The sequence below is a fragment of the Silene latifolia genome, chromosome 6 (assembly GCF_048544455.1).
Source record: "Silene latifolia isolate original U9 population chromosome 6, ASM4854445v1, whole genome shotgun sequence".
Lineage (NCBI taxonomy): Eukaryota > Viridiplantae > Streptophyta > Magnoliopsida > Caryophyllales > Caryophyllaceae > Silene > Silene latifolia.
The window spans coordinates 75,129,985-75,157,332 of record NC_133531.1 but is presented as its reverse complement, the minus strand read 5'-3'; the positions used below and the strand labels follow the sequence as shown (position 1 = coordinate 75,157,332).

The following is a 27,348-nucleotide window of genomic DNA, read 5'->3' as shown; positions in this document are numbered from 1 at the left end:
GCGTCCCTAGCTGAGTGGAGTCACTTGCGGGAGTGGCTTCACGCCCTTGATTCGCCTCCTGTGGAACCCGCCACAGGAGGGATGTGCACATTAAGGAACATGGGTTTATCGCTCGATGAGATGAGCGGGACTTAGGTGGGAACGGCTGCGGTCCTCCACTGGCGGTGTGGAGTACTTGTTGCGATGGGTACTCTGGCAGGGCTACACACTTTAGTTTGTAGTCAGTTGTGTGGAGATTGATGATGAAGACTGGGGATTGATGTGTTGATTGAGCTGCTTGGTATTTGCTTCATGTTGGTTTGTATCGTGTACTTAGTACTGACCCCGTTTAAATGTTTTAAAAAAATTGTGGTGATCCATTCGGGGGTGGTGAGCAGTTATTGAGCAGGTATGATATGGCGTGTATGGGATAGCTGGGATAAGTCATCACGTGGCGATTAGAAGTCTTCCATTTGTGTCGACGATGTTTTATAGCTTTGATAGTTTTAGCGATGAGGCAAATCCGAGAATCTTGTATTTCAGTTTAACAGTTTTGGTTTTGATCATGTAATCACTTTAAACTATATTATTGTTTAAATTATGTTTCTTCATTGTCATTTGATTATCATTGCCTCGGGTAACCGAGATGGTGACATTCTGATACATTAAGTGGTCCTGGTAAGGCACTTGGAGTATGGGGGTGTCACAAAGTGGTATCAGAGCGACGATCCTGAAACCTGTAACCAATGAATTTAATGAACCTAGGGAGTCTAATTAAAATGAACCCGGGGTAAAAGTTGTAGGAGCTAATGCAAAGACTTGGGAGACGTCCTAAAGTCGCGAACTCGCCCTACAATTTTGAACCGGTCACCATGGGATATGAGTCGGGATCACTATGTGTTTATCTTGTGAATTGTGTATCTTTGTAGCAAAGTGTGGTATAAATTGGTTGATGTATGTATGTGGAGAATGGAGAATGTGTAGAGAAAGATGATAATGAGGTGATGTTATATATTGTTGATTGAAAGTATGATAGTTGTTTTACGATATGGAATTATAGAAATACAGAAACAAAATTTGTTTGATTTGAGTTTTACATAGAGTTATGTATACATATATGTTGTTAGTAGTGTTGTACGAGTTTATATAGCTGAAAGTTTGAGTAAGAGCATGAATAATTGGTGGAAAAAGATGATAATTGTTGCATGATAATATGATTTTTGATAAAGCATGTTGTATGATGAAAGAGATTTTATAATGTTGTTATGCTAGTAACATGTGAATAGGAGACTTGATGTTATATATTTGTGACTTTGTTTACGTAAAGTTATAGAATAAAAACATGTAGGTAATACATGCTTGGTAAATTGAATGATGCATGTGCATAATGGATGTTGTTGCTTGGTTTTTGAAGATAGTAACATGTGGTTAGGGATACTGGTTTTATGAGCATCGAGTTGTTTTTGTTTACCTTGTTGTCGTTTAAGTTGTTTGGAAGTAAAATCAAGTAGTTGTGTTTTCGATTATAGAGAGGTTGCTTTAAACTGTTATAACTTGAGATGCATAAATTATTTTAATGTGATTCCAATTGCAGGTTATAGCTTATTCTTTTACGATTCTAACGATAAGTCACACGCCCAAAACGACCAAGAAACGAGTGAGTTATGACCGTTTTACGAAAACTGGACAGTGCTGAGAAATGCGTAGGGTACTCGAGCGAGTGGCCCTCACTCGATCGAGTGCACCTTGGTACTCGATCGAGTATCCCTTACTCGATCGAGTAGCCCTGGTAATTTGTTTTACGTGCTTCTGACTTTCACTTACTCGATCGAGTAAGTCACTTACTCGATCGAGTGGCCTGTACTCGATCTAGTGACCCCTGTTTTGGGTCATATGCCTATCTTTTCACTTCGTTGCAAATTATGTTTGATTCAAATGTGTTATTTTACTTCGTTATGCATTGTTTTACGTATGTATTGGTCCTGATGCGTAAGTTACACAATCTTATGACGTAAGGAGTGACATCTATGGTGAGTATGAGTTCGGTGGGAGGACATGAGTTATATGTAATTGTAGTAGGTAGTGGAAAAAGAAGAGAAAGATTGGTAAGGTTTATTAAGGCATGAAGCATGTTTTTTGAAATGAGATGAGTGATATGATTGTGTGTTGAGTAATGTAAAAGTAACTGAATGTGGGCAAGGGATAATGTAAGTTTATGGAACGTGAGAATGAAAAGATTGAAATGAAGGATGTGGATGGTGGCAACTTGAGATGTGTAAGAAATTATGGAGGGAGATGGTTAGGAATCGTGTGGGTTAAGAATATATGTAGTGAAAGGTCGTTTTAGAGGAATCGAGAAGAGTGGTATATAGTGAACTTAATGGAGACATGTCGCGACGTGGATTTGCAGATAGTGAGTGAGTTTGGGAATCTGTGTTATCAAGAGGTGAAACCAATGTGTGATTTCCTTGGGCAATTAACGGTATAAAATGAATTTTGATTTCTAGAGATGTAAAAAGGGAGATGCAATTGTTTGAACAAGTAAACGTTGATTCTATGGATGGATTGGTGGCAAGGGTGAGTGATAGCATAATAAGAGAATATTTATGGTAAGAAAGAGTTAGATGATATCGATATTAAATAATGAGATATGAGTTTTGGAGTAATGAGAAGGTAACCGGAGCATTGAGGAGTTAGGTAAGAGGTAATAAGGAGTTGAATGGTTAATTGCTTTTGTCGAGTTTAAAAAGAAAAGAATGAGGGGAGTAAAACTAAGAAATGTTCACCGGAGTTATGTGATATAAAAGTAAGGAATCGTCGAGATGTATGATACTATCATAAGGATTTGAGTTAACAGTTATATAGGAGTTCCAGGACGACATGATAATCATGAGTTTCGAGGAATTAAGTAAAGTAAAAGTTGGGTAAAGAATTTGCACGATATGAGATCTTGGTAGTGAGTCGGGTGACGATACAATTAAGGATGGAATTGGAAATAGTGTTGAGATGTTTTTGTTGATGTATTTGATGTTCGTTATTTGGGATGATAACCAAAGATAGGAAAGAAACTGTGATGTTTAGAGATGAGTGTAAGAAGTTTGATGTACGAACGGTGGTAGTGTGGAGGTGTTGTCACTAGTGGTTAAGGGTGATGATAAATAGGAAAGATGGCAATTCTAAAGAGGTTAATTTTATAGAGACCGAATTGTTATGTATGGTTGTGAGGAAGTATAAGACGTAGTCTTAGGAGGCGGTTTCTCGTAATGAGTGTTAGCTGTATAGTTATGTATGGCAGAAGGTGCTGGTTATGCGAATGAAAAGATGTGTTATGAGGGGCATACGAGTTAAGCTCAGGCGAGAGGTAACCTTTATCAGATGGTAACTTACGTGATCAGGATTGACTAGTTGGATGTGATTATGGGTCTATGATGTGTCTAAACGTTTGTGTGAGGTTCCGACCTCACGATAAGTGGTATGGTGTGATAGACATAAAGTTGTTATCTGAATGTTCTGTAATATATGTTGGATACGGTAACCTAATGGAATAATGTTTAAAAAAAGGTAATAGTTCGATTGATCTGGCATGGTTAGTTATAATTGTATGTGTATTTATAATACATGTGTATTCCGTGAAATGGTAGGGATGATGTTCATGAGGTGCTTATCCATTTATTCATATAATTTGTTGCGTTGTGATTTAGTAAAGTGGATTTGAGTAAGTTTTCTTGTCCGAAAAGTTATTTCCGAGTCAGTGTTTATGGGATTGTGTAAGTTGTGATGGCTATCGATGTGGTTATTGTGCCTCGGGTGGTAATCCGGGCACGGTACTTCGTGTTGTGATACGGGTGTTTTCTCATTGCGGTGCTCATTTTGTTGGTGGCGGTGTTGCGATGCCGTCACCGGTTGTGGTGGAGAAGGCGAGATGATTATGATACGAGTTTTCGAAAGTACATACCAGTTAAACATAGATTGTTGTTTTGTTTGATGCTGTTCCTTGTGAGTTTTGGTTGAACATGTACACTGTTGTTTTGTTTGTTGATGTTTCTTACCAGTTTGGGAATGAGGGTAGCGTATGATATGAAAGAGAGTTGTATATGTTTCCGTTGTTGTCATGGTATAGTGATATTCTGTTGATGGGACACAGTTGTCAGAAGTTGTTACAGTACATTTGATCTTGTTGTAGATGAGGCATAGGTGCACATAGTCATGGCAAGTGTGGTAATGATCTGAAAGCTGCATGTGGTTCATAATCTTTCGTTGAGACAGTGAGTGTAGGGTGTTGGGAATTAGTGTCAAGTTAAGTTATGTATGAGTTTTGCGGTAATGAAAGAAAAGAACTTGAGGATCTAGTGTGAGTGTATGTAGTAATTGTGGATCGTGAGTTATGAGTATGGAAATAGGTGCATGTATAGAGGATTATGTCGTTTTGGCGGTAATAGGGAACAATTGAAGTTTTGGTTAAGCTAAAGATTTTGAGGTATAGGTTAGGTGGTGTGACGAGTGAATTGAAGTATGAGAATTGTTTAAGTAAGAGAGCCTTAGATTTATGCATGGCGAGTGTTTAGATTATAGGTGGTTATCTTTGACATGCGGTGGTGATGGGGATAATGAGAAGATATAGCTAGGATTTGGTATTAGTGAGTTACGAGGACGTAACATTTATCTTAAGAGGAGTAGGATGCGATAAAAGAGATTTTGATGGTTGTGCATATGGTAGTATAATTGGAAGTAGAGTGTTGGTGTAGCATAAAGGACGGATATTTGTTTTGATTTTATTAAAGGTCATGACCGTGCTTGTAGTAGTTCGATGTTTAGGAATGAGAGAATATTTCAATAGTGTTGACAGTTGGATGATGATGTTATGAGTGTGAGTAAACTTCGAGGACGAAGTTCCTTTTAAGGGTGGTAGAATGTAACATTCTGTTTGATGTTATGAGTAGTTTGATATTGGATTTTCTAGTGGATGATATGTTACGGAGCTAGCAGTAGTGTATGGAGTTAGTGTTGAGAGAGATATAATATAGTTGATACGATATCGTGAGACATGTTGTGGAGGTAAGTATAGTTGGTGGAGTTAGTGTTAAGAGTTCATGTGTTATAGGGTGGGGTTTTGTTTTGAGTTCTTAGTTGCGTTGTTGTGTCTTAATCAAGTTGTAGGTTTGTTTTTATGTATGGGTTGAACTTCGGGGGCGAAGTTTTTTTTTAAGGAGGGAAGACTGTAATACTACGGTTTTACGAGTCTTTGGGTACTCTATCGAGCGGGCTTCCTCTGTCGAGTAAGTATGTTTGAGTAACGAAACAGTAGTCTGCCTGTAGGGTGATCGATCGAGTAGCCTTGGCACTCGATCGAGTAAGTGGCACTCGATCGAGTACGAGACTTACTCGATCTAGTTGGTCGGTCTTTGGGTGATATTTGACGGGTTTTGTTAATAAGGCGGATTAATATTTAATAACTTTTCATCATCTTCCTAAACACTTTTGCAAACCTAATCTTCTGATAAAGAGAGAATTCATCCTACGTTGCCTTGTTCTTCCGCTTTATTGACAAATCCCGGAGCTAGAGGAGTCGGTTTTATTCGTTCTTGATATCATTGTGATCCTTGCGTCAGGGGTAAGTCTTACGTATCAGTTTTTACAGCATTTGGTAGTTTTGGTTAAACCCTAATTTGGGAATTGGGGGTTTTATGATTATATTGTTGTGATAGTGATTGTATGAATATGTGTATAGGAGAAGGGTTCATCGAAGAAAGATTTTGAGACAGCTGCTAGATCGTCTGAATAGTGATTGCATTCCAGGTAGGGTTTCCCTACTCAGTATTAGTTAGATGATGTGTGTGGTGATTGTGTTGTAGTTAGTGATTGTTGATTGATTCAGACGGTTGTAATTTCATATCGTTGATTGATTCAGACGGTTGTGATTTCACATTGTTGATTGTTTCAGACGGTTGTTGATTTTGTGTTATGGTTACTGTTTATCTGTCTGTGTTCTTCGGGGTGCGTCCCTGGCTGAGTGGAGTCACTTGCGGGAGTGGCTTCACGCCTTTGATTCGCCTCATGTGGAACCCGCCACGGGAGGGATGTGCACATTAAGGAACATGGGTTTATCACTCGATGAAATGAGCGGGGCTTAGGTGGGAACGGCTGCGGTCCCCCATCGGCGGTGTGGAGTACTGTTGCGATGGGTACTGGCGGGGCTACACACTTTAGTGTGTAGTCGATTGTGTGGAGATTGATGATGGAGGCGGTGATTGATGTGTTGATTGAGTGCTTGGTATTTGCTTCATGTTGGTTTGTATCGTGTAATTAGTCGACCCGTTTAAATGTTTTAAAAAAACGGTGGTGATCCATTCGGGGTGGTGGCGATTATTGGCGGTATGATATGACGCGCGTATGGGATAGCTGGGATGAGTCATCACATGGCAGTTAGAAGTTTTCCGCTGTGTCAGACGATGTTTTATAGCTTTGATAGTTTTAGTAGTAGACCGTCTGAGAATCTTGTATTTCAGTTTAACAGTTTTTGTTTTAATCATGTAATCAATTTAAACGATATTGTTATTTAAATTATGTTTCTTCATTGTCATTTGATTATCATTGCCTCGGGTAGCCGAGATGGTGACGTTCTTATACCTTAAGTGGTCCTGGTAAGGCATGATACTGTCGTTTCGTACCAAAAATAAAATACCTAAGTTACTACTAACAGAAGTCAGCGGTAAGTAGGGTCGATCTCCACGGGGAGGCTAAGTTGCTATCTATCTGGTTAATTCGGTCTGTCAGGGTGTCACAGAAATGGGGTTTTGATTCTTTAAATTGAACTAAACTAACAAAAAGGTAAGAGAGGAATAAACGCAAGAAGTTAACAGAGGAGAAGAGAGTATGCTAGGAGTCGGTTCATCGTGGCAACTATATTATCGGGAATACTGAGGTGATTAGACTACTGATAAGAAGAGCTATGGTCGTCACCTTTCGGTCCTTAAACCGCCCTAGAGCGTAAATAGCTTAACTTTCGTCCTCACTACAATACCCTATTGTAATTAAGCAAGCCTTCCCTTCCAATCTTTCGATCCAGGTCGGGGTTAACTAAATTTATTGGTCTCCTGCATGCATTCATTCGACCGGATAACAATTAAATTGCCTAATACAATTCTTATCGCAAGGCTAATCTACTCAAGTCAATTAAAACATGCTACCACGGCTTCCCTAATCCTAACATACTACGGGATTAGCTAGACATAAATAAAGGGAAGACGAGAAATAAAGGAAGAACAATAAACATAAACAATAATTAAGAAGAAAAGAAAGAGAAAGAATTAATACTGAATTATTGATCCGGAAATTAAGAACAAAGTAGCAGTGTACAGTAGCCGAGTAAAGGGAGAAGAGAAGAGAATCAGAGAGAGAGTTTATAATGACATACTGACTTCCTATTTATAAGAAAATAGGATTAGCTAAACCTAATGACGGAATTAAACCTAAAAAGCCCAGCCCGTAGGCATAAAAAGAACTGGTCGATCGAATGAATAAACTACTCGATCGACTGGTTATTGAATCCTAAACCACTCGATCGACTAGAAAAGCACTCGATCGAGTGGATCTTGACTTCAGCAGCTCATAATTCACGTTAGTTTGACTTTGACTTGTCCTTTTAGCTCCCGAAATAGCTTCACGCATCCCAAGACAGCTATAATTCCCGCTCCAAATCTACTCTTCCTCCAAATGCATGCAAAACGGACGGCAAATGGCTTGATTTCACTCCTTTTGGGTTCATTCCTGCAATTAGGACAAAATACACCAAAGTAGCATATACGGGGCATTTCGTAGCATAAAACCACGATAAAAGCATAGAAATACGTGCATGAAATAGGCTAAAAAGACTATATAAAATGCACGTATCAAGGCACTTGGAGTATGGGGGTGTCACACTATCGCTCTCTAGGTTCTTTTTTTCTTTTTCCCTTTTTTTATCCTCATACAAACTATAATCTTTTTCTTCTTCTTCTTCTTCTTCTTCTTCTTCTTCTTCTTCTTCTTCTTGTCATTTATGATGCACAATTTTTTCCTTTTTAGATGAATAACGTTTGCAAAGACAGTATTTTTCCAACAATCCGCCATTTTTTGTGAACATAAGTACTCTGTTATTATATTCTGCAACCAATTGTCGCTCATAATCTATTTCAACTTTTGTTTTGTTGGTTCCTATAAGGAACCAAGAAGACCAGGCTTTACAAACTCGGCCATATTTGTTTTCTCCAGCTTCTCCAATTTATCAAAGATAACAGAAAGCGAGTTTACATTTTGGAGAAATGGGAGTGACTGTTGGTGACGGTACATTCATCTCAATGGGATGATGACCAGAATTATTAATCCGGTTACAAGTAAACCGGCCTTTTTTCCAACTAATATATTCATTGATGAACTTACTTTTGTCATCTTCATTTTTGTAGTATGGTGTTTTGCAAACAGAAAGAGGTGTTTTTATTATTGAAGATCAAAGTATTTTATTGCAGTGTTTAAAGATGTTGGTTATTGAAAATGAGTAAGAAACAAGGATTGTATGTAAAATCGGTGTTCTACTCCTGTATCTATACAATGGATTAGATGTGTAGAATTAAATAATTATTGGAACAGTTGTGTCGTTTCACCACAAAAAGAAATTCTAAAAACTATCAAAGATCAACAGTCACATCATAATCTTAATAAGTAATTAATCAACGTTTTTAGTTCCCTATGTTACTGAATTAATTAGATGTACTAAAATTTAATTGATGTTACATCTTTTTTTAGTAAATAATATAATGTACATTTTCAAATAATATAATGTCCATTTTAAATCTCATTTATATATTTAATTGAATTTTTTTTGGCTTATGTAAGTTAATTTTTTTTAAGAAAACGTGCATTATTTAACTATCATTTCAACCTATTGACTAATGCTACTCCCTCCTATTCACCATTTTCTTCCCCTTTCCTTTTTGCACAAGAAATAAGAAATTGAATTTGGACCACACAAAACACACTACCCCACATGTTATTGAATTTGGACCACACAAATCAAACCAAAAAAGGAAATAGGGAAGAAAACGTGAATAATCCGTTTAAGGAAATAGGGAAGAAAATGGTGAATAGGAGGGAGTATATTGGTATCAGTACATGCTAAGGTCAAGATTACATGCATATGAATATACATAATGGGCATTACAATTAAACCGATAGGACATTTCACTTCAATGAACAGTAGTATGTTTCACTTTTTTATTTAATTAAATTAAAATTACTGCCTTTGAGATTAATTATTACGGGTACTATAATTTAATTGATGGAACATGTTCTTTTATATATAATACAATGTACATTTTGAAATAATATAAGTTGTATTTTGAATCTAATTTACGTATTTATTTGAATTATTTCTTTTTACCTATGCAACTTAGTAAAACATGTTCTTTTATATATAATGCAATGTATATTTTAGTTATTGTGAATAATTGTATCTTTTCAACACAAAAACAGGTAAAAGTAACCGTTAAAAATCTATAATGACATCATATTTAAGATTATATGCATAACGTAATAATTACATGCACATTATGACAAAACATAATGCACATTATAATTAAACTGATAGGACATTTTTTAAAATAATTTATGCAACATAAAATGTAACGCCCCGTAGTTTTGGACCGTTAATATATTTCGGAAATAATTTATTAATCAAATAAAAGTGATATTTAAGTATTTAAAGTAAAAATAATTCAAAGAAATATAATTTTATTATATTTTGAAGAAAAGTATTTATTTTGATAGTTTCGAGATGTTTAAAAATAGTTTAAACCGTGTAAAATCTTTTATTTCGAAATAAGGGCGTATCGGGGGAAAATGACAATTCTTTTGAACGTTGGGTAAACGAATTTGGAAATGGGTCGTATGAATACTCAATTTAATTGTAATCTCGTGTTTAAGAACTTTGGTCTTGACGGAATTTGCGTTTGACCTACGGTTTTAATTATTATCGAAACGGGTCAAACCCGACTCGTAAAAATCCCGACTAAAAATCCCTCTCTTCTCCTTTCCTCTTCCCTTTCCCGCGGACCAGCCCCCTTCCTTTCTTTTTTTTTTTCTGATTTTCCTCTATCTTCTTCTTCTATCTTCATCAAATAAGACACAAATCACCATTTTCACAAATTCCAAGCTAAAATCGACACAACTCCTTCATTTCTTATCGGTTTTTCACGAAATTTACCTTTCCGGAATCCTCTCGTCACGATCTACAGCTGGGTATAATTTAATTTCAGTTTTCTTGAAGTTGTTTAAGACGAATTTTGGGTAAAATTCGGTATTTTCGGTATTTATATACTTATCTTTGTGTTTTTATGGTTTATTTAGGTGAAGAATTGGAAGACGAGTTTGGGGACTCGTATATTATCGAAGATAGCGGATAGTTGCTAGTTAGGATTTGGGTTTGAGGTGCTAATTGCTCTTTTTTCTAGCTTAAGGTAACATATTTCGAGTTACTCGACGAAAGATCGTCACATGCTGTGTTGTTTTTGTATGTTTTGTGATTTTTAATTAGTTAGGTAATTTCACATGTTAAATTGATTGCATGCATGTTTAATCCATGTATTTTTATTAGTTTTAGTTAACAAATTAGTATTGGGGACAGTTAATTATGTTTCAGACGGTCTTATACTGAGCAAAAATGGAAAAAAATAAGAGGAGTAAGGGTGGGGCGTGGTAGCGAGCCCGTGGCGAGCCCACGGCTAGCCACGGCTTGGGTCGGTCCGTTGCTTGTTTTGATTTCCATGTAAAATTCGTCATTTCGGGTTTATTAATGACATAGTTAGTATGAGTACACTTTAGGAATTGAATCATATTAGTAATAAAAATTATGTTAAGGGTAAAACTATGCTTATATTAATAGTTATCACATGTTAGGATAGTTTACAAAATGAAATTGTAAATAATAGGCTCAGAATGAATTGTATAGCGATAATTGTAATGCTTTGTTGATTGTGCCGGAAACTGAGCCTTAGTCCCTTTGACTGATTCGATGTCAGTCAATTGAGTGATTGGTCAGCCGCAATTTAACCCGTACCTGTCGCAGGGCTGGGGTTGCGGGTAAAAATTCGGTTGGATGAAATTTTGAATGAATTAGATAGTCGGCCTTTTTCTTATTTTAGGCCATTCATTACATTTTTATCTCACATGTGTAATTAGTTGATTTAAGTAGCTTTTTATATTGTAAAAACGGACCTAGATTCCCCAAAACCTTTAATTTGGTTAATATTGTTAGAATTGGAAATTTGTATTGAGGATTCTGTTGGTTTATCTGCTGATTAGACATTTATATAGCCTTTCACATGATAGAATATTAGAATTTATGTTGGTAAGTAGGACTTATTGCCCTCTTATGGTTAAGTGGGTGTCTTACTTGACTGGTGTGGTGAGTCTTGTGTGGTGTGGGCTAAAGTATTCAAGCTGGGACTAGCTGGGACTAGGTCCTAGGTGAGTATTTCGGCCTTCATCATAGATTAGTCTTTATAGTCTTTGACGAGTATATGTTCACTGCTTGATAGCCTTTGTGTTCCTGACTAGTGGATTTATATCCAAGTTGGGGCATGACCTCAGTTACTTATTTTGATAGTAAGTGGTCAGCTTAAGTACTAGCCAACCCTTTGGTGGACTCTTTAGGGTACTCACTTCACTTTGTTTTAAAAAAAAGTTGTGGGTCTTGGGTGCGGTGGTGTGTATCCGCATGTCTAGGTCTGCGCAGATTTTAGGCTAGGTTTGTGTTGTCTCTTGGCCATGTTTTATTAATATTAACCGCTGAGCCAAGATACCGGTTCGATTACCTTCCCTACCTCGTGGTATAGACTCGAGTTACAAAGTGACTATTGACCGTGCTAAGAACTTATGCCTGTCTTTGATATATTGCCCTTTCTTGTATGGTGATTTTATGAACTGTAATAGGTGAGATGTAAGCCGGTTCTGATTGATAAAGTTTGGATTACTATTTGTTATATGATTCACATGATAGTTTAGTTTGGTCAGTTTAGGGGTCATTTGTTAGAATACATGATAAGTAAATGGTTTATCAAATTGTTTACATGTTACATTACATGTTACATTAATTTTGACGATTCGTGGCTGGGAGGACTCGAAGTTACTCCCCACTGAATTGTGGCTTTCGTGTTTGTATAAAATGCGATTGACAGGTTGTTGATGCTTTGTTGGGGGTCACAGACGAGCTAGTGAGCAAGGAACCTTGGACCTAGTTTTTGGCTATTCTTATAGTAACCCTTTTATCTTTTGGTTTGTATATTATTTGAAGGGACATATGTCTCCCTTTTTCTATTTTGGGTTTGTATCATTCTACTTTCTTATTTAGCTATGGCATGTAAAGTAGTTCATCAGCTTTTGCAGGGTCTTGGCACCCGCTTCTGGGAATATTGGATTTCTTGAGTTGGATTGGTTGTGAATGGTTTAGTTAGAAAATTTTTTGAAATTGCAGGTTTTATCTAGTTGAACCATTTACAAACATATCCTACCAGTTTTTCCGTAGAATTTACGCCTTTAAGTTATTAGATAACGCTAAATTTTAAGGGTGTCACAGTTGGTATTAGAGCCTATTGCTCCCGATGCACGTTTGTGCACCCCATTTAGAATCACTTGACCTTTAAATAATAAACTTGAGAGATGGGTAGGATGGGTAGAATTAGGATTTTATGTGGTAGTCTGTTTGTGATTGCTAATTGTTAGGTACTAATTAAATTTTTCCCTTTTGTAAGATGGCTCCGCCAAGGAGAGACATTGATGATGCTATCTTACTAGTTCTTACTCAAATTCTCCAAAATCAACAAAATCAACAAGCTCCTCTTCCTCCTCCGCCTGCTGAGGGTACACCTGGCACCTATACTTGGGTGGCTAACCAATTGACCCGAATCAACACTCCCACTTATGGTGGAGAGATTGATCCAGCTGCTCTTACAGGGTGGTTTCGGGAGTTGGAGAAAAGCTTCACGTTGTATGATGTTAAGGAGGAACATAAGGTGAAGCTAGCTTCTCATTTTCTAGTTCGAGAAGCAGACCGGTGGTGGTCCATGACTGGGCCTACCGTTTCAGCTGAACCGGGATTTGACTAGGTACGTTTCAAGGAGTTAGTGGAGGCCCGTTTCTATCCTCAAGAGCTGAAACAGCAAAAGTTGAAGGGATTCATGGAGTTGAAGCAAGGAAGCCTTCCAGTTCAGGCCTTCACCGATAAATTCAACGAGTTGGCTCATTATGCAGCTCGATTGGTGAAGGATGACAACGAAAAAGCCTTCTTTTATCTTGAAAAGCTCTCCCCTAAGATCAAAAGCATGGTCCGTCGGGATTCCACTAGCTTTGTTTCAAACTACAACGATGCTTTGTGGGCTGAAAATTCCCTAAAAGACATTGAAAATGAAGCTCGTGCAACTAGTTCTAATCTTAGCAAGAGGCCTTTATATCCCTCTTCTAGGCCCTTTACTCCTTCACCCAGGTTCATTTCATCTCCCTCTGACCCAAACAAGAGAAGATTTGTTTCTAATGTTCAAGCTAACCGGGGTGGTCAATCTTCAGCTGTTAATGATAATAAAGGTACTAGAGACCGACTGTGCTATAACTGCAAGAAACCAGCACACCCTGGTAAATGCTTCATTGATCCTATTATATGCTTTTCTTGTAACAAACCGGGCCACAAGGCCAATGTTTGCCCGGAGAGGAAGGTGACAGCTCCTACTGCTCCTATCACCCCAGTGAGGCCAGTGAGGCCAGTGACGCCGAAGGGTCGGATCTTTGTTATGAGCCGAGCTGAAGCTGAGGCACATCCTGATATCATTACCGGTACATTTTCTATTTTTGATGCTCCTTGTTTGGTACTATTTGATACGGGTGCCTCTTTATCTTTCATTTCAATAAAACTTTCCAATAAATTATCACTTGAATCATCACAAGAAGAAAGCACATCTATATCCTTACCCTCGGGTGATGTCTTTTCCCTGTTCAAAGAAGTCTATCCCTGAAGTCCCTATTTCTATTATGGGATCTATATTTCCAGCAAATCTTTTCCAATTTCCACTGGAAGAATTTGATGTCATTTTGGGCATGGATTGGTTACATACTTATCATGCTCGATTTGAATGTCGAGACCAGAAAATAATTCTTACAAGCCCTTCAGGTCACCGTGTGTCTTATCAAATGGTTAAAAGACAAACTGGTACTAAATTAATTTCTGCTATGAAGTTTATCAATGCAATGAAAAAGGGTCATCAAGCCTTTTTGTGTATGGTGACTACTTCTGATTCTTCTTCTCTACCTCTTAAAGAGAACATTCCAGTAGTATGTGAATTTCCCGATGTTTTTCCTGATGAGCTACCGGGAATTCCTCCTGAAAGGGAAGTTGAATTTGCTATTGATCTTATTCCTGGTACCGGCCCTATTGCTAAAGCTCCTTATAGGCTGGCATCGTCTGAAATGAAAGAGCTGAAGACTCAGCTGGATGATTTGATTGCCAAAGGTTTCATTCAACCTAGCTCTTCACCTTGGGGTGCTCCTGTCCTCTTTGTAAGAAAGAAGGATGGATCTATGCGATTATGCATAGATTATCGTGAACTTAACCGAGTTACTATCAAGAATAAATATCCTCTTCCTAGAATTGATGATCTTTTCGACCAACTCCGAGGTGCTTCTACTTTTTCTAAAATTGATCTTCGTTCGGGCTATCATCAAATTCCAGTCCGAGAAGCTGATATTTCTAAAACTGCCTTCAGTACGAGATATGGTCATTTCGAGTTTACGGTGATGCCATTCGGTTTGACCAATGCTCATTTGTATTCATGGATCGGATGAACGTACTTTGAGAGAACACCTCGACAAGTGTGTTGTAGTGTTCATTGATGACATCTTGATCTATTCTAAATCTGAAGAAGAACATGTCCAACACCTTCGTGCTATTTTGGAGATTTTGCGCCGTGAAAAATGGTATGCTAAATTCTCTAAATGTGAATTCTGGTTACCTAAAGTGACCTTCCTTGGACATGTCATTTCAAAAGAGGGTGTTATGGTAGATCCTGCCAAGATTGAAGCCGTTGTTGATTGGAAAAGTCCAACCAATGTTTCTGAAATCCGTAGTTTCCTTGGCTTGGCGGGTTACTATCGGCGATTTGTGAAGGATTTTTCAAAGATTGCTAGGCCGATGACTCAGCTGTTGAAGAAAGAGTCTAAATTTGTGTGGTCTGAAGAATGTGAAAATGCCTTCCAGGAATTGAAAAAGAGGTTGACTACCGCTCCGGTGTTGACCTTACCTGAAGAAGGAGTGGACTTTGATGTATACTGTGATGCTTCTAAGCATGGTATAGGTTGTGTCTTGATGCAAAAAGGGAAAGTCATTGCTTATGCCTCTCGATGACTTAGAGTTCATGAAGTTAACTACCCGACTCATGATCTTGAATTAGCTGCGGTAGTACATGCCTTGAAGATTTGGAGACACTACCTCATTGGAGTCCATTGCAACATCTACACCGACCACAAGAGCCTGAAATATCTCTTTACCCAAAAAGAGCTGAACATGAGACAAAGGAGATGGTTAGAATTGGTGAATGACTATGATGCCAATCTAATTTATCACGAAGGAAAAGCTAATATGGTGGCTGATGCTCTTAGCAGGAAATCTTGTCATTCTTTAAATTCTTTTCAGGAATTACCTCCTGAACTTGCTTTGGAACTTCAAAAATTAGGAGTAAGCCTTGTAAAAAGGGGCTCTCATCATCTTGATGCCATGTCAGCTGAACCTGACTTCCACCGTGAGATCCGTACTTGCCTTCCTAATGATCCTACCTTCATATCCATTCGAGCTAAAATTCAACTTGGGCAAGCTAAGGATTGTAAGATTGATGATGATGGGTATCTCCATTATCATGGTAGAATCTATGTTCCGAGTGCAGCTGATTTGAGAAAAAGAGTTCTTGATGAGGCACACCTTTCTCCTTACTCCATTCATCCGGGAGGTACCAAGATGTATAAAGATTTGAGATTGCAATTCTGGTGGCCTAGGATGAAAATTGAAGTTATGGAGTATGTCAGTAAATGCCTCACCTGCCAGAAAGTAAAGATAGAACATCAAAAGCCCGGGGGTTTACTTCAACCCTTGGATGTTCCTCTTTGGAAATGGGAGTCTATATCCATGGATTTTGTAATGGCCTTACCCAGGACTTCCACTGGGAAGAATGCTATTTGGGTGGTTGTGGACCGATTGACTAAGTGTGCTCGGTTTATTCCCATCAAGGAGACTTGGAGATTAGAAGTTCTAGCTCGTACCTATGTGGATGAGATAGTGCGCTATCATGGGGTTCCTAAAGATATAGTTTGGATCGGGATCCTCGATTTTGTTCTCGTTTCGGACTGCATTACGGGAGGCCTTGGGTAGTAAACTATTAATGAGCACTGCTTTTCATGCCGCCACTGATGGTCAAACCGAGAGAACAATTCAAACTTTAGAGGATCTTCTTCGTGCTTGTGCCTTAGATTTCCAAACTTCTTGGGAGAAATGTTTACCTTTGGTTGAATTCTCTACAACAACAGCTATCAAACTTCCATTAAAATGGCACCATATGAAGCTCTGTATGGTAGAAAATGCCGTACTCTAGTCTGTTGGGATCAAACCCAAAATGTTCCAATGTTAGGACTTGATTTGGTGACCGAGTCCATTGAACAAGTTAAGATCATTCGGGAGCGGATGAAAGCCGCTCGGGACCGTCAAAAGTCATATCTTTGATGTCCGTCGTCGACCACTTTCCTTTGAGGTTGATGATCAAGTATTCCTTAAAGTGTCACCTATGAAACGGGTGAAACGGTTTGGCGTAAAAGGAAGTGAGCCCTAAATATATTGGACCTTTCCTGGTGATTGAAAAGATTGGTCCGATTGCTTATCGTTTAGAATTGCCCCAAATCTGAGCAAGGTTCACAATGTCTTCCATGTTTCTCAATTGAGGAAGTATATTAGTGACCCTAGCCATATAATCCAAGAAGAAATTCTTGAATTGGAGCCTAACTTGGTGGTTGAAGAAAGGCCAATTCGGATTCTTGACAAAGCCATCAAGCAACTTAGGAGCAAAGTTGTACCTCTAGTCCGAGTTCTTTGGCGTTGTGGAAATGTCGAAGAAGAGACTTGGGAGACTGAAGCTTCTATGTTAGCTAAATATCCTGAATTATTCTCGTAAGGTATTCCTTTTCTTACTCTTTTTCCGAGTTACTAAGCCTTGTATAATCATAATTAGTAAAGATAGTATTCTTACTATAGAATTTTAAACTAAAAGTTTGAAAATGCTTGTATGATTTTCAATGGTTTTAACATTAGTGAATGTTGAATCTCGTTGTTGGTGACGTCCCAATAATGGGTTTTCTCATTTATTGGTGTAGAAATATTTTTATATCTTGATATGAATATGGATGCTCTTGTCTGATCAACAAGAGTATCACCGTTTCATTGAAAAGATACCTATATGTTCTTATAACTATAATTTCTCCTTCTAAGTTTCGAGGGCGAAACTTTTTAAAAGGAGGGGTGATTGTAACGCCCCGTAGTTTTGGACCGTTAATATATTTCGGAAATAATTTATTAATCAAATAAAAGTGATATTTAAGTATTTAAAGTAAAAATAATTCAAAGAAATATAATTTTATTATATTTTGAAGAAAAGTATTTATTTTGATAGTTTCGAGATGTTTAAAAATAGTTTAAACCGTGTAAAATCTTTTATTTCGAAATAAGGGCGTATCGGGGGAAAATGACAATTCTTTTGAACGTTGGGTAAACGAATTTGGAAATGGGTCGTATGAATACTCAATTTTATTGTAATCTCGTGTTTAAGAACTTTGGTCTTAACGGAATTTGCGTTTGACCTACGGTTTTAATTATTATCGAAACGGGTCAAACCCGACTCGTAAAAATCCCGACTAAAAATCCCGCTCTTCTCCTTTCCTCTTCCCTTTCCCGCGGACCAGCCCCCTTCCTTTCTTTTTTTTTTCTGATTTTCCTCTATCTTCTTCTTCTATCTTCATCAAATAAGACACAAATCACCATTTTCACAAATTCCAAGCTAAAATCGACACAACTCCTTCATTTCTTATCGGTTTTTCACGAAATTTACCTTTCCGGAATCCTCTCGTCGCGATCTACAGCTGGGTATAATTTAATTTCAGTTTTCTTGAAGTTGTTTAAGACGAATTTTGGGTAAAATTCGGTATTTTCGGTATTTATATACTTATCTTTGTGTTTTTATTGTTTATTTAGGTGAAGAATTGGAAGACGAGTTTGGGGACTCGTATATTATCGAAGATAGCGGATAGTTGCTAGTTAGGATTTGGGTTTGAGGTGCTAATTGCTCTTTTTTCTAGCTTAAGGTAACATATTTCGAGTTACTCGACGAAAGATCGTCACATGCTGTGTTGTTTTTGTATGTTTTGTGATTTTTAATTAGTTAGGTAATTTCACATGTTAAATTGATTGCATGCATGTTTAATCCATGTATTTTTATTAGTTTTAGTTAACAAATTAGTATTGGGGACGATTAATTATGTTTGAGACGGTCTTATGCGAGCAAAAATGGAAAAAAATAAGAGGAGTAAGGGTGGGGGGCAAAGGCGAGGCAGGCCGTGGCGAGCCCACGGCTAGCCACGGCTGGCCCGGGTCGGTCCGTTGCTTGTTTCGCGGATTTCCATGTAAAATTCGTCATTTCGGGTTTATTAATGACATAGTTAGTATGAGTACACTTTAGGAATTGAATCATATTAGTAATAAAAATTATGTTAAGGGTAAAACTATGCTTATATTAATAGTTATCACATGTTAGGATAGTTTACAAAATGAAATTGTAAATAATAGGCTCAGAATGAATTGTATAGCGATAATTGTAATGCTTTGTTGATTGTCGGAAGCGAGCCTTAATCCCTTTGATCGATTCGATGTCGATCAATTGAGTGATTGGTCGGCCGCAATTTAACCCGTACTGTCAGTAGGTGGGGTTGCGGGTAAAAATTCGGTTGGATGAAATTTTGAATGAATTAGATAGTCGGCCTTTTTCTTGTTTTAGGCCATTCATTATATTTTTATCTCACATGTGTAATTAGTTGATTTAAGTAGCATTTTATATTGTAAAAACGGCCCTAGATTCCCCGAAACCTTTAATTTGGTTAATATTGTTAGAATTGGAAATTTGTATTGAGGATTCTGTTGGTTTATCTGCTGATTAGACATTTATATAGCCTTTCACATGATAGAATATTAGAATTTATGTTGGTAAGTAGGACTTATTGCCCTCTTATGGTTAAGTGGGTGTCTTACTTGACAGGTGTGGTGAGTCTTGTGTGGTGTGGGCTAAAGTATTCAAGCTGGGACTAGCTGGGACTAGGTCCTAGGTGAGTATTTCGGCCTTCATCATAGATAGGTTTTTATAGTCTTTGACGAGTATATGTTCACTGCTTGATAGCCTTTGTGTTCCTGACTAGTGGATTTATATCCAAGTTGGGGCATGACCTCAGTTACTTATTTTGATAGTAAGTGGTCAGCTTAAGTACTAGCCAACCCTTTGGTGGACTCCTTAGGGTACTCACTTCACTTTGTTTTAAAAAAAAGTTGTGGGTCTTGGGTGCGGTGGTGTGTATCCGCATGTCTAGGTCTCTTGTGATTTTAGGCTAGGGTTGTGTTGTCTCTTGGCCATGTTTTATTAATATTAACTGCTGAGCCAAGATACCGGTTCGATTACCTTCCCTACCTCCTGGTATAGACTCGAGTTACAAAGTGACTATTGACCGTGCTAAGAACTTATGCCTGTCTTTGATATATTGCCCTTTCTTGTATGGTGATTTTATGAACTGTAATAGGTGAGATGTACGCCGGTTACAGTTGATAAAGTTTGGATTACTATTTGTTATATGATTCACATGATAGTTTAGTTTGGTCAGTTTAGGGGTCATTTGTTAGAATACATGATAAGTAAATGGTTTATCAAATTGTTTACATGTTACATTACATGTTACATTAATTTTGACGATTCGTGGCTGGGAGGACTCGAAGTTACTCCCCACTGAATTGTGGCTTTCGTGTTTGTATAAAATGCGATTGTGGGTTGTTGATGCTTTGTTGGGGGTCACAGAGGCGAGCTAGTGAGCAAGGAACCTTGGACCTAGTTTTTGGCTATTCTTATAGTAACCCTTTTATCTTTTGGTTTGTATATTATTTGAAGGGACATATGTCTCCCTTTTTCTATTTTGGGTTTGTATCATTCTACTTTCTTATTTAGCTATGGCATGTAAAGTAGTTCATCAGCTTTTGCAGGGTCTTGGCACCCGCTTCTGGGAATGTTGGACTTCTTGAGTTGGATTGGTTGTGAATGGTTTAGTTAGAAAATTTTTTGAAATTGCAGGTTTTATCTAGTTGAACCATTTACAAACATATCCTACCAGTTTTTCCGTAGAATTTACGCCTTTAAGTTATTAGATAACGCTAAATTTTAAGGGTGTCACATAAAACACCTCATTATTATGACACGCAAATTTTGGTTGAGTTATCTAATAAATTACATTTAGCTTAAATAAACAGGTAAAATGAAATGCATGATTCAAAACCCTAATTTCGCACTTTCTCTTATAAAATTGTTTTTTTTCGTAATGAACAATAAATCAAGTTAGCGTAAATTTACATTTAAATATGAGAAATACATCGAATTTCATTAAATATACGTTTAACATCATCATAAAATCAATCTTAAGAAGAATTGAGAAACGAATTAAATAAATTTGATTCAACATACCTTAATATTGATATTCGAAGACAAAATAACAGATGAATGAAAATCAATGATCAAATTAACCGATTTTGTTCCGTGATATTGATTTCTGAAGATCAGAATTGAAAATCAATGTAGATTAATGATGAAATCAATTGATTTTGTTCCGTAATTTTGATTTTGCGCAGATGCGTACTTTCACTCTCTTCTTTTTATTGAATCTTTTATGGATTCTCAACTTATAATCATAAGTGTAGATGCATATTGGTTTAATGACTTGCGTCATATGAGAGCCGTCGGATTAGATTATTGGACGGCTTATATCTATTCTCACCGTTCTCGCCTAAGGCCCATTATTTTGTTCCGTGATTTTGATTTCTGGCGACCAGAATTGAAAATCAATGAAGATTAATGATGAAATCAATCGATTTTGTTCCGTAATTTTTATTTTGCGCAGATGCGTACTTTCTCTCTCTTCTTTTTGTTGAATCTTTTATGGATTGTCAACTTCTAGTCATAAGCGTAGATGCATATTGGTTTAACGACATGCGTCACATGAGTGTCGTCAGATTAGATTATTGGATGGCTTAGATCCATTCTCATCGTTCTCACCACAACAACAACATACTAAATGAATAGATGATTCTACATTTTTTTTCCCGCCTAATTATATTATATTAACTTCTAATTGGACCTTTAGTTTTGCATTCTACAAACATACCGTGGCCCAAATCTGCAAGTTCAAAAAATATAACGTAAAAAATAAGTATAATAACATACTAAAGCGGAACAATCATGAATCATTTCTACAATTAAATTATCTCATTAATTCATAATATATTAACAAGGAATAATTCCTCAATCATTGCCAAAATTAACTTGAATAATAAACATTCTCATTAATATCTTCAAACTTACCAGATCTCAGAAGACCACCATTCATTAATCTTATAGGACAAATCTTAAAATTGTATTATCTCATTGATCGTATTATCTCATTAATCTCGATATTTTGCAAATCGTATGTCTGCAACTTTTCTCCATATATTAAACAAAAATATAGAAAATTCATTGTTAAAATTAACTTGACTAATAAACATGTAAAGCTAAAAAATTTAGTTGATGGGTTCATATATTCCAAATCTCGAAATCTCAATATTTTACATATACTATTATGCAACTTATCTCATATATTAAACAAAGAGATTGAAGAAATCTGGGTTTGATGGCAATAAGGTAATCATATATTATATTAAAGCATAAACCATCTGCCACATGTCATCGTCTTAATTCAATAGCCACGTGTCAAGAGCATCTTATTTCTGTTGTTTGTTTGGTAAGTAAAGCCCATATATAGATATTAAATAGTATATAATTGTAAAAAAATGGAAATTAAATCAAATTAAGGTTGCAAAACACCCTTCACAAAATATGCGTAACAATGTGAAAATATCTTTTCTTGCCATGACTGTCAAATTCCAAATCTTAATATTTTGATAATAAACGGTCTAATTTTACGGTCTAATTATTATGGAACTATTATTATGAACAATATAGAAGGTTTAAGAAATGGGAGTTCAAAATACCAAAAAAAGGTTACTTCTGATTTCATCTTCTAATTTACCACGGCGTATTATTTAACAAATCTTCGTTGATTACGTTATTTTTACGGTTCATTTTGAAAAAGAAAAAAAAAAAACAATCTCTTACGGTTAGCAAGACGAATGGATTTTTAAAGAAAATGTCTGTCTTGCAAAATGAGACCGTCTTATTGTAGGTTTGTGAAGCTATTTCAATGCACATCCATTTTGCATCCATGATGATTGATGGCCAATATAAATTCATACTCCGTAATATTCCACAAACAAAGTTAATAAGCATACACTTGGATCATTGCCAAAAAGTTTTTTTTTAATGTCATGACTCAAGTTACGCGGGTTTGTTCATACATCTATGATCTTTCTATTCATAAGTTATTTGAGGTATAGTATTGTATTGTTAATTTGTTGCGATAGAGAATAGGGTATGATCCATGTTGCATTTTAGAATAATTTGAATCTATTGCTGAATAACATTTTTTGTTACTTTTACCTTAGTATTCGTTCATAACTAAGTTTTTAATGTTCCTTTTAGTTTGTCAGGTTCTGCAAAATATTTCGTAGTATATGTGACTTTTGACAACAACTATGAGAGATTCATATTTTTTTTTATATGTGACTTTTGTCAGTTTGTCTATATTTTTTTTACTTTGTACGAGTTTTTACTGGTGTTAACAACAATGAATGACGAGGTTCAAACTTCAAAGTCTAAATTACACAACAAAATGAAAGATCTTCAAAGATGGTGCGGAGGTCAAATTATTTTCATTTAGATTGGGATGCACTCAATTCTCAAATTGCAATCTTATCAAATAATTGTCGACTTTTGAAGTAATATATCGTTATAACCATTTCCGTATGGGCTACTTGAAAAAATATGTTACATTAGAAAATCTTTGGGTAGAAGGATTATGATTCATTTTATACTATCATTTGGGTTGTTCGATTTTAAGATATTAGTTTTATCTCACTTTACGAAACTATTTCTACATCATATCATTTTACCAAGCATATCCACATTAAAATAGATATCTTGCATATGTTTTATACTCCCTCATTTCTGCAAATAGTTTACAAAATCTATTTTAACTTGACTTAGACCATCTACCATATTGAAAAAGACGCTACGACGCACCGCATCATTGGTGTTTGTTGCAGTATATTGTCAGGTTTTAAAGGTTGTCCATTAATTCAAGTATATATAGTTCCATGATTGTGAAATTCTGTTACTTTCAACAAAAAAAATTACAAGATGATTTATTTGATCACTTCAACATTTTCGTTGTTACGATGTAAGCAGCCTTACTTGCAACTTCCATAGAATTATAAATTGTGCCAAAGTCTCCGATGCATTATGTTTATGAAATACGCTACAGTCTCGCGTCTCGATTGTGGGTTTGAGGTTTAATTCCGGCACAATCAAATTTAATTTGTCTTGAGAAAAATGTAAATATTATCTATTGTGTCTCCAAACTTCAACTTACTTCTCATCCTTGAGCCCACTGTCACGTCCTTATTTCTTCGGGTATGAAATGAATGTGCGCCCCCGTGCCAAGTCACACAACTTGGTATGAGCCAGGGCTCCAAAATGATATCACTCGAGGTAATAAAGGAGAAAATAGCATAGTGCAGCGAAAAGATTAAATAATATTATTAATAACTTACAAAGTTTTGTACAATGCTTGATAATGCGGAAATAAAGATTACAATATCGAAGGTTGTGTGAATAAAGATTAGATTGAACTTTATTTTGCCAATTATTTAATTATATCGTCTTATTTTTATTTAGTTAGTCTGTATATGGTCTAAACAAATTTATTACTCTTGGTTAGTTTTTTTTCTTATTAGAATTTTCTTAAGGAGCAGACGACAATCTTTCTCATTAAGGCTCTGTTCTTTCTGGCTTATTTTCAGCCCACTTCAATTCAGCTCAACTCTATTCGATTCGATTCGGCTCGATTGATCATTTCAGCTCTATTGATTCGGCTCGATTGATTCGGCTCACTTTATTAAGTTCAGCTCAGCTCCATTCAGTTCAGCTCAGCTCACTTCAGTTCAGCTCCACAAATTTAGCCAATTTCAATTTTGCGAATCTTAAACTTAATAGTTTTTATTAATATTATTAATATTATATATATATATATATATATATATATTATTTTTTATTTTTTATTTTTTATTTTATTATTATTATTATTATTATTATTATTATTATTATTATTATTAATGTTCTTCTTCTTCTTCTTCTAATATTATTATTATTATTATTATTATTATTATTATTATTATTATTATTATTATTATTATTATTATTATTATTATTATATTTAGTATTAATATTAATATTAATATTAATATTAATAATATTAATATTAATATTAATATTAATATTATTTCAGTTCAATTCTGCTCCAATCAGCTTAGTTCAGCTCAGCTCTATTCATCAGTTCAACTCAGCTCCATTCAGTTCAGTTCAGCTCAGTTTAGTTCAGCTCAGCTCCATTCAGTTCAGTTCAGTTCAGCTTCATTCAGTTAAGCTCAGTTCAGTTCAACTCTAAAAAGCCAGAAAGAACAGGGCCTAAGTGTTGTTGGTTGTCTCGGGTAAATTATGAGAACAGAAAAATGATGATCGTTAGGAAACAAGAAGTTGCTTGATTGTCAGATTAGTGAATCCGTTCCTCCACACAAAATGTTCAATCCTACACATTATCTTTTCCGCCTTATTCTGATTTTACACCTGTTATTTCGATCTCATACACAAAGAAAGGACAAATTATTAATCAAAAACTTTTAAAATCCCGAAAATAAAACAACCACAGAAGCCCCACCTGCTACCCCACAAACCACCCCATAACCCGACAGGCGACGGAGCAGGGTTAGGCGTCGGGGCTGGGGACGATGGTAGTTACACTGGAGGTATGGGACATAGAGGATGTTGGCGGCAAGATGGGTTAGGGTAGTTAGAGGACGTAGGACACGGTTTACAAGGGGTGGTTAGCTGTGGGGGGGTTGTTGAAATATGGGTTGAGAGAGACGTAGGGGATGATGGGCAAGAAGGGGTAGGGTAGTTGGCGGACGTAGGACATGGCTTACAAGGGGTGGTTAGTTGTGGCCGTTGTTGAGATATGGGTTGAGAGGGACGTCGTAGTCCGAAGTGTTTGGTGTGGTCACCACTGAGGGTCTGCTGGTGGATCTCGAGGTAGTCGGTCACTGATGACGAACGTTTCTGTAGTGCCAGTGTCCAAGCGATGGTGGGTGGGAGAGTAAATGAGAGCGAAGGTAAAGAATTGAGAGGAGAATAAACAAGAGGGGTAATATGATAAAAAAAAAAAAAAAAAAAGCGTACAACAATGAGTAAAATTGAATGTATATTGCATAAATTAACATGTTTATGAAATCTACAACAATTTTATATCCACTTTTCAGGTTTCACCTCTCATAAATTAAAAAGTCGAGGAAAAAAAAGCAGAATAATTTGAATAAAATTAAGTAACATAAACTTAATAAAATTGTATGGGTAGGCAAAGTAAAATTTTCTAAAATTTGGTTATTTACTACATTAAAAAATGTATAAGTTTTTATTTTTAATAATAAATTTCATTACCACCCGTGGAATGCACGGGTTCAAAAACTAGTAATAGATGATTTTAGGTGGGTTTTTTTGGTGTTTTGGTTAGAACTGAATTGAGGATCACTTAATTGTGTTTTATTATTAAAAAAATTGGTGATGAGTTATGTACTTAATATGGGGTGGTGATTTGCAATGGTGTCAGTGTATTGGAATGTGTGATGTGAGTATTTTTTTTTTAGTTTTTTTTTTTTGATACGATAAATATTACTTTTAGCAATATTGATTATTTTTAGTTACATGTAATGAAATTATTATTTTTAATAATAAAAATAATAAAGGTTATGACAAAGATAATTGAAGTATCAACTAATGGTAGTAAACATCCTTTTTTTACCTCTTAATACTATTATTATTATACATATTTTAAATTTACTAGATTATAACATTAAATTAAAACTATCGTTAATTTATGTAAATAATTTAACTTAGAACGACTCTATATAATAAAATCTATAAAATGTCGTGCATTAGCACATGATCTAACCTAATAATGATACAATTAGTCTTGCTGAAGATGGGTCGGAGCAAGTGACGGATAATGTCACTCACAAAACGGATAGGGGGACAAGGTGGGGCACCCCCATGTGCTTCCCTCTCTCCTCTAATTGGGTCATTTGTGAGGGAAAATGGTATCCGTCACTCCAAAGTAACGGATACGTGCCATCACAAATGAGAATTTGTGATAATAATATTAATATAATAGTTATTATACTTTTTGAGTGATTATTAGTCAGTATAGGTAGTCACCACGAACCACAATTCACCATCAATCTTAATAGATAAAAGGAGCAAAAACAACGATTTGTAAAGGAGAAATCGTGCTCCAGATTACTACTCTACACGCCCTACCTTGAGGGTCCTTGGCCGTAATTAGAAGTCATCTGACTTTCTATCAAAATTACAAACTCGAAGTACAGCTAATACGCGAATACTTATAATTTACTCGTATATGTGTATCGACGTATCGTGTACCATTTATTTGGATCTAGTGATCTTAAAAAGAAAGAGGGACGGAAAAAGGAGCGAAATAATCTTCATTAGTTGACTAACTAAATAGAGTTGGAAGGATTTGAATTTGAAATGAATGAAAAATGGATCCCCAATATTATCTAAGTCTCAAATTAAAATCCGTCTTCATACAATATTTCGGAGAAAAAAAAAACCAACAGTAGATTTTAAACCAACGAGACGGTGAGAGAGTTATATAGAAGTATCACTATTAACTAAACATCGGGGGATTCTGGGATTGTTGTCCATCGCAATAGTCTATCAGCTCGCGTTTAACAATGACCAAGCTTTTAAAAAAAAAGCCCAGAAGCCTTAACCAAGACTAACAGCCTTC

The 27,348-nt window shown here is 36.1% G+C and overlaps 1 long non-coding RNA gene across 1 annotated transcript in view; it reads left to right on the top strand.

Moving 5' to 3' along the window:
* LOC141658798 (uncharacterized) overlaps positions 1–12,388 on the top strand; it is a 113,580-nt gene extending 101,192 nt beyond the window's left edge. The window contains exons 3-4 of the long non-coding RNA XR_012549434.1: positions 10,360–10,469; positions 12,189–12,388. This is a non-coding gene — a long non-coding RNA (uncharacterized LOC141658798). The remainder of the gene's footprint in view (positions 1–10,359; positions 10,470–12,188) is intronic.
* The last annotated feature ends 14,960 nt before the right edge of the window (positions 12,389–27,348 follow it).